The following is an 8,723-nucleotide window of genomic DNA, read 5'->3' as shown; positions in this document are numbered from 1 at the left end:
GAAGCAGTTCCGAGAAAGTCTAAACATAATCCCCACTTTTGCCTCCTGGCATTTTCCATGTGGGAGATATAGCAGGATGTATATTGGTTTTGAGGACAACTCAATGGACAGTGTGGGCAGAAAAGTTCCTGGCTCCTTGAATGCCGTTTCTGGAGACACTGCGATCAATGTGGGAGATATGTCAAGATGTGTGTTGGTTTTGAGGAAGGCTCTCTGGAGAGTCTTAGCAAAGAGGTCACACGGATAATCAGAGCAATTCTCAGAGACACTGAGAACAAGATCGAGAATTCCCTCTTGGCACTTTCCCTGTAGGAGATACCGCAAGACGTTTCTGTATATTGGGCACTGCGCTCTGCAGGGTGTTAGCAGAGACTTTCCCGGGACAGTGAAACCCTATGTCAGAGACACTGAGAAGAAGCCCCAATGTTCCTTCCAGTCATTTTCAGTGTGGGTGCCTTCTCCACGTGGTTCCTGGTTTCACTGCAGCTCTGAAGAGAATGTTAGCAAAGAGGTAACCGGGACACTGAAAACTGTACTCAAAGACAGGGAGAGCAAGCTCTACATTACTCTCTTGGCACTTTGGATGTGGGACATACAGCGAGATGTTTGCTGCTTTTGCGTTTGTCTGTTGGGAGATTTACAGCACAAAGATATCTAGTTGATTTGAAGCAGTTCCGAGAAAGTCTAAACATAATCCCCACTTTTGCCTCCTGGCGTTTTCCATGTGGGAGATATAGCAGGATGTATATTGGTTTTGAGGACAACTCAATGGACAGTGTGGGCAGAAAAGTTCCTGGCTCCTTGAATGCCGTTTCTGGAGACACTGCGATCAATGTGGGAGATATGTCAAGATGTGTGTTGGTTTTGAGGAAGGCTCTCTGGAGAGTCTTAGCAAAGAGGTCACACGGATAATCAGAGCAATTCTCAGAGACACTGAGAACAAGATCGAGAATTCCCTCTTGGCACTTTCCCTGTAGGAGATACCGCAAGACGTTTCTGTATATTGGGCACTGCGCTCTGCAGGGTGTTAGCAGAGACTTTCCCGGGACAGTGAAACCCTATGTCAGAGACACTGAGAAGAAGCCCCAATGTTCCTTCCAGTCATTTTCAGTGTGGGTGCCTTCTCCACGTGGTTCCTGGTTTCACTGCAGCTCTGAAGAGAATGTTAGCAAAGAGGTAACCGGGACACTGAAAACAGTACTCAAAGACAGGGAGAGCAAGCTCTACATTACTCTCTTGGCACTTTGGATGTGGGACATACAGCGAGATGTTTGCTGCTTTTGCGTTTGTCTGTTGGGAGATTTACAGCACAAAGATATCTAGTTGATTTGAAGCAGTTCCGAGAAAGTCTAAACATAAGCCCCACTTTTGCCTCCTGGCATTTTCCATGTGGGAGATATAGCAGGATGTATATTGGTTTTGAGGACAACTCAATGGACAGTGTGGGCAGAAAAGTTCCTGGCTCCTTGAATGCCGTTTCTGGAGACACTGCGATCAATGCGGGAGATATGTCAAGATGTGTGTTGGTTTTGAGGAAGGCTCTCTGGAGAGTCTTAGCAAAGAGGTCACACGGATAATCAGAGCAATTCTCAGAGACACTGAGACCAAGCTCCACAATTCCTCCTGGCACTTTCCCTGTAGGAGATACCGCAAGACGTTTCTGTATATTGGGCACTGCGCTCTGCAGGGTGTTAGCAGAGACTTTCCCGGGACAGTGAAACCCTATGTCAGAGACACTGAGAAGAAGCCCCAATGTTCCTTCCAGTCATTTTCAGTGTGGGTGCCTTCTCCACGTGGTTCCTGGTTTCACTGCAGCTCTGAAGAGAATGTTGGCAAAGAGGTAACCGGGACACTGAAAACTGTACTCAAAGACAGGGAGAGCAAGCTCTACATTACTCTCTTGGCACTTTGGATGTGGGACATACAGCGAGATGTTTGCTGCTTTTACATTTGGCTGTTGGGAGATTTACAGCACAAAGATATCTAGTTGATTTGAAGCAGTTCCGAGAAAGTCTAAACATAATCCCCACTTTTGCCTCCTGGCATTTTCCATGTGGGAGATATAGCAGGATGTATATTGGTTTTGAGGACAACTCAATGGACAGTGTGGGCAGAAAAGTTCCTGGCTCCTTGAATGCCGTTTCTGGAGACACTGCGATCAATGCGGGAGATATGTCAAGATGTGTGTTGGTTTTGAGGAAGGCTCTCTGGAGAGTCTTAGCAAAGAGGTCACACGGATAATCAGAGCAATTCTCAGAGACACTGAGACCAAGCTCCACAATTCCTCCTGGCACTTTCCCTGTAGGAGATACCGCAAGACGTTTCTGTATATTGGGCACTGCGCTCTGCAGGGTGTTAGCAGAGACTTTCCCGGGACAGTGAAACCCTATGTCAGAGACACTGAGAAGAAGCCCCAATGTTCCTTCCAGTCATTTTCAGTGTGGGTGCCTTCTCCACGTGGTTCCTGGTTTCACTGCAGCTCTGAAGAGAATGTTAGCAAAGAGGTAACCGGGACACTGAAAACTGTACTCAAAGACAGGGAGAGCAAGCTCTACATTACTCTCTTGGCACTTTGGATGTGGGACATACAGCGAGATGTTTGCTGCTTTTGCATTTGTCTGTTGGGAGATTTACAGCACAAAGCTATCTAGTTGATTTGAAGCAGTTCCGAGAAAGTCTAAACATAATCCCCACTTTTGCCTCCTGGCATTTTCCATGTGGGAGATATAGCAGGATGTATATTGGTTTTGAGGACAACTCAATGGACAGTGTGGGCAGAAAAGTTCCTGGCTCCTTGAATGCCGTTTCTGGAGACACTGCGATCAATGTGGGAGATATGTCAAGATGTGTGTTGGTTTTGAGGAAGGCTCTCTGGAGAGTCTTAGCAAAGAGGTCACACGGATAATCAGAGCAATTCTCAGAGACACTGAGACCAAGCTCCACAATTCCTCCTGGCACTTTCCCTGTAGGAGATACCGCAAGACGTTTCTGTATATTGGGCACTGCGCTCTGCAGGGTGTTAGCAGAGACTTTCCCGGGACAGTGAAACCTGACATCAGAGACACTGAGAAGAAGCCCCAATGTTCCTTCCAGTCATTTTCAGTGTGGGTGCCTTCTCCACGTGGTTCCTGGTTTCACTGCAGCTCTGAAGAGAATGTTAGCAAAGAGGTAACCGGGACACTGAAAACTGTACTCAAAGACAGGGAGAGCAAGCTCTACATTACTCTCTTGGCACTTTGGATGTGGGACATACAGCGAGATGTTTGCTGCTTTTGCCTTTGGCTGTTGGGAGATTTACAGCACAAAGATATCTAGTTGATTTGAAGCAGTTCCGAGAAAGTCTAAACATAATCCCCACTTTTGCCTCCTGGCATTTTCCATGTGGGAGATATAGCAGGATGTATATTGGTTTTGAGGACAACTCAATGGACAGTGTGGGCAGAAAAGTTCCTGGCTCCTTGAATGCCGTTTCTGGAGACACTGCGATCAATGCGGGAGATATGTCAAGATGTGTGTTGGTTTTGAGGAAGGCTCTCTGGAGAGTCTTAGCAAAGAGGTCACACGGATAATCAGAGCAATTCTCAGAGACACTGAGACCAAGCTCCACAATTCCTCCTGGCACTTTCCCTGTAGGAGATACCGCAAGACGTTTCTGTATATTGGGCACTGCGCTCTGCAGGGTGTTAGCAGAGACTTTCCCGGGACAGTGAAACCCTATGTCAGAGACACTGAGAAGAAGCCCCAATGTTCCTTCCAGTCATTTTCAGTGTGGGTGCCTTCTCCACGTGGTTCCTGGTTTCACTGCAGCTCTGAAGAGAATGTTAGCAAAGAGGTAACCGGGACACTGAAAACTGTACTCAAAGACAGGGAGAGCAAGCTCTACATTACTCTCTTGGCACTTTGGATGTGGGACATACAGCGAGATGTTTGCTGCTTTTGCGTTTGTCTGTTGGGAGATTTACAGCACAAAGATATCTAGTTGATTTGAAGCAGTTCCGAGAAAGTCTAAACATAATCCCCACTTTTGCCTCCTGGCATTTTCCATGTGGGAGATATAGCAGGATGTATATTGGTTTTGAGGACAACTCAATGGACAGTGTGGGCAGAAAAGTTCCTGGCTCCTTGAATGCCGTTTCTGGAGACACTGCGATCAATGTGGGAGATATGTCAAGATGTGTGTTGGTTTTGAGGAAGGCTCTCTGGAGAGTCTTAGCAAAGAGGTCACACGGATAATCAGAGCAATTCTCAGAGACACTGAGACCAAGCTCCACAATTCCTCCTGGCACTTTCCCTGTAGGAGATACCGCAAGACGTTTCTGTATATTGGGCACTGCGCTCTGCAGGGTGTTAGCAGAGACTTTCCCGGGACAGTGAAACCTGACATCAGAGACACTGAGAAGAAGCCCCAATGTTCCTTCCAGTCATTTTCAGTGTGGGTGCCTTCTCCACGTGGTTCCTGGTTTCACTGCAGCTCTGAAGAGAATGTTAGCAAAGAGGTAACCGGGACACTGAAAACTGTACTCAAAGACAGGGAGAGCAAGCTCTACATTACTCTCTTGGCACTTTGGATGTGGGACATACAGCGAGATGTTTGCTGCTTTTGCCTTTGGCTGTTGGGAGATTTACAGCACAAAGATATCTAGTTGATTTGAAGCAGTTCCGAGAAAGTCTAAACATAATCCCCACTTTTGCCTCCTGGCATTTTCCATGTGGGAGATATAGCAGGATGTATATTGGTTTTGAGGACAACTCAATGGACAGTGTGGGCAGAAAAGTTCCTGGCTCCTTGAATGCCGTTTCTGGAGACACTGCGATCAATGTGGGAGATATGTCAAGATGTGTGTTGGTTTTGAGGAAGGCTCTCTGGAGAGTCTTAGCAAAGAGGTCACACGGATAATCAGAGCAATTCTCAGAGACACTGAGAACAAGATCGAGAATTCCCTCTTGGCACTTTCCCTGTAGGAGATACCGCAAGACGTTTCTGTATATTGGGCACTGCGCTCTGCAGGGTGTTAGCAGAGACTTTCCCGGGACAGTGAAACCCTATGTCAGAGACACTGAGAAGAAGCCCCAATGTTCCTTCCAGTCATTTTCAGTGTGGGTGCCTTCTCCACGTGGTTCCTGGTTTCACTGCAGCTCTGAAGAGAATGTTAGCAAAGAGGTAACCGGGACACTGAAAACTGTACTCAAAGACAGGGAGAGCAAGCTCTACATTACTCTCTTGGCACTTTGGATGTGGGACATACAGCGAGATGTTTGCTGCTTTTGCGTTTGTCTGTTGGGAGATTTACAGCACAAAGATATCTAGTTGATTTGAAGCAGTTCCGAGAAAGTCTAAACATAATCCCCACTTTTGCCTCCTGGCATTTTCCATGTGGGAGATATAGCAGGATGTATATTGGTTTTGAGGACAACTCAATGGACAGTGTGGGCAGAAAAGTTCCTGGCTCCTTGAATGCCGTTTCTGGAGACACTGCGATCAATGTGGGAGATATGTCAAGATGTGTGTTGGTTTTGAGGAAGGCTCTCTGGAGAGTCTTAGCAAAGAGGTCACACGGATAATCAGAGCAATTCTCAGAGACACTGAGACCAAGCTCCACAATTCCTCCTGGCACTTTCCCTGTAGGAGATACCGCAAGACGTTTCTGTATATTGGGCACTGCGCTCTGCAGGGTGTTAGCAGAGACTTTCCCGGGACAGTGAAACCTGACATCAGAGACACTGAGAAGAAGCCCCAATGTTCCTTCCAGTCATTTTCAGTGTGGGTGCCTTCTCCACGTGGTTCCTGGTTTCACTGCAGCTCTGAAGAGAATGTTAGCAAAGAGGTAACCGGGACACTGAAAACTGTACTCAAAGACAGGGAGAGCAAGCTCTACATTACTCTCTTGGCACTTTGGATGTGGGACATACAGCGAGATGTTTGCTGCTTTTGCCTTTGGCTGTTGTGAGATTTACAGCACAAAGATATGTAGTTGATTTGAAGCAGTTCCGAGAAAGTCTAAACATAATCCCCACTTTTGCCTCCTGGCATTTTCCATGTGGGAGATATAGCAGGATGTATATTGGTTTTGAGGACAACTCAATGGACAGTGTGGGCAGAAAAGTTCCTGGCTCCTTGAATGCCGTTTCTGGAGACACTGCGATCAATGCGGGAGATATGTCAAGATGTGTGTTGGTTTTGAGGAAGGCTCTCTGGAGAGTCTTAGCAAAGAGGTCACACGGATAATCAGAGCAATTCTCAGAGACACTGAGACCAAGCTCCACAATTCCTCCTGGCACTTTCCCTGTAGGAGATACCGCAAGACGTTTCTGTATATTGGGCACTGCGCTCTGCAGGGTGTTAGCAGAGACTTTCCCGGGACAGTGAAACCCTATGTCAGAGACACTGAGAAGAAGCCCCAATGTTCCTTCCAGGCATTTTCAGTGTGGGTGCCTTCTCCACGTGGTTCCTGGTTTCACTGCAGCTCTGAAGAGAATGTTAGCAAAGAGGTAACCGGGACACTGAAAACTGTACTCAAAGACAGGGAGAGCAAGCTCTACATTACTCTCTTGGCACTTTGGATGTGGGACATACAGGGAGATGTTTGCTGCTTTTGCGTTTGGCTGTTGGGAGATTTACAGCACAAAGATATCTAGTTGATTTGAAGCAGTTCCGAGAAAGTCTAAACATAATCCCCACTTTTGCCTCCTGGCATTTTCCATGTGGGAGATATAGCAGGATGTATATTGGTTTTGAGGACAACTCAATGGACAGTGTGGGCAGAAAAGTTCCTGGCTCCTTGAATGCCGTTTCTGGAGACACTGCGATCAATGTGGGAGATAGGTCAAGATGTGTGTTGGTTTTGAGGAAGGCTCTCTGGAGAGTCTTAGCAAAGAGGTCACACGGATAATCAGAGCAATTCTCAGAGACACTGAGACCAAGCTCCACAATTCCTCCTGGCACTTTCCCTGTAGGAGATACCGCAAGACGTTTCTGTATATTGGGCACTGCGCTCTGCAGGGTGTTAGCAGAGACTTTCCCGGGACAGTGAAACCTGACATCAGAGACACTGAGAAGAAGCCCCAATGTTCCTTCCAGTCATTTTCAGTGTGGGTGCCTTCTCCACGTGGTTCCTGGTTTCACTGCAGCTCTGAAGAGAATGTTAGCAAAGAGGTAACCGGGACACTGAAAACTGTACTCAAAGACAGGGAGAGCAAGCTCTACATTACTCTCTTGGCACTTTGGATGTGGGACATACAGCGAGATGTTTGCTGCTTTTGCGTTTGTCTGTTGGGAGATTTACAGCACAAAGATATCTAGTTGATTTGAAGCAGTTCCGAGAAAGTCTAAACATAATCCCCACTTTTGCCTCCTGGCATTTTCCATGTGGGAGATATAGCAGGATGTATATTGGTTTTGAGGACAACTCAATGGACAGTGTGGGCAGAAAAGTTCCTGGCTCCTTGAATGCCGTTTCTGGAGACACTGCGATCAATGTGGGAGATATGTCAAGATGTGTGTTGGTTTTGAGGAAGGCTCTCTGGAGAGTCTTAGCAAAGAGGTCACACGGATAATCAGAGCAATTCTCAGAGACACTGAGACCAAGCTCCACAATTCCTCCTGGCACTTTCCCTGTAGGAGATACCGCAAGATGTTTCTGTATATTGGGCACTGCGCTCTGCAGGGTGTTAGCAGAGACTTTCCCGGGACAGTGAAACCCTATGTCAGAGACACTGAGAAGAAGCCCCAATGTTCCTTCCAGTCATTTTCAGTGTGGGTGCCTTCTCCACGTGGTTCCTGGTTTCACTGCAGCTCTGAAGAGAATGTTAGCAAAGAGGTAACCGGGACACTGAAAACAGTACTCAAAGACAGGGAGAGCAAGCTCTACATTACTCTCTTGGCACTTTGGATGTGGGACATACAGCGAGATGTTTGCTGCTTTTGCGTTTGTCTGTTGGGAGATTTACAGCACAAAGATATCTAGTTGATTTGAAGCAGTTCCGAGAAAGTCTAAACATAAGCCCCACTTTTGCCTCCTGGCATTTTCCATGTGGGAGATATAGCAGGATGTATATTGGTTTTGAGGACAACTCAATGGACAGTGTGGGCAGAAAAGTTCCTGGCTCCTTGAATGCCGTTTCTGGAGACACTGCGATCAATGCGGGAGATATGTCAAGATGTGTGTTGGTTTTGAGGAAGGCTCTCTGGAGAGTCTTAGCAAAGAGGTCACACGGATAATCAGAGCAATTCTCAGAGACACTGAGAACAAGATCAAGAATTCCCTCTTGGCACTTTCCCTGTAGGAGATACCGCAAGACGTTTCTGTATATTGGGCACTGCGCTCTGCAGGGTGTTAGCAGAGACTTTCCCGGGACAGTGAAACCTGACATCAGAGACACTGAGAAGAAGCCCCAATGTTCCTTCCAGTCATTTTCAGTGTGGGTGCCTTCTCCACGTGGTTCCTGGTTTCACTGCAGATCTGAAGAGAATGTTAGCAAAGAGGTAACCGGGACACTGAAAACTGTACTCAAAGACAGGGAGAGCAAGCTCTACATTACTCTCTTGGCACTTTGGATGTGGGACATACAGCGAGATGTTTGCTGCTTTTACATTTGTCTGTTGGGAGATTTACAGCACAAAGATATCTAGTTGATTTGAAGCAGTTCCGAGAAAGTCTAAACATAATCCCCACTTTTGCCTCCTGGCATTTTCCATGTGGGAGATATAGCAGGATGTATATTGG

The sequence above is a fragment of the Larus michahellis genome, unplaced genomic scaffold (assembly GCF_964199755.1).
Source record: "Larus michahellis unplaced genomic scaffold, bLarMic1.1 SCAFFOLD_55, whole genome shotgun sequence".
NCBI lineage: Eukaryota > Metazoa > Chordata > Aves > Charadriiformes > Laridae > Larus > Larus michahellis.
The sequence above is the reverse complement of the archived record's forward strand: the minus strand, read 5'-3'. Positions refer to the sequence as shown.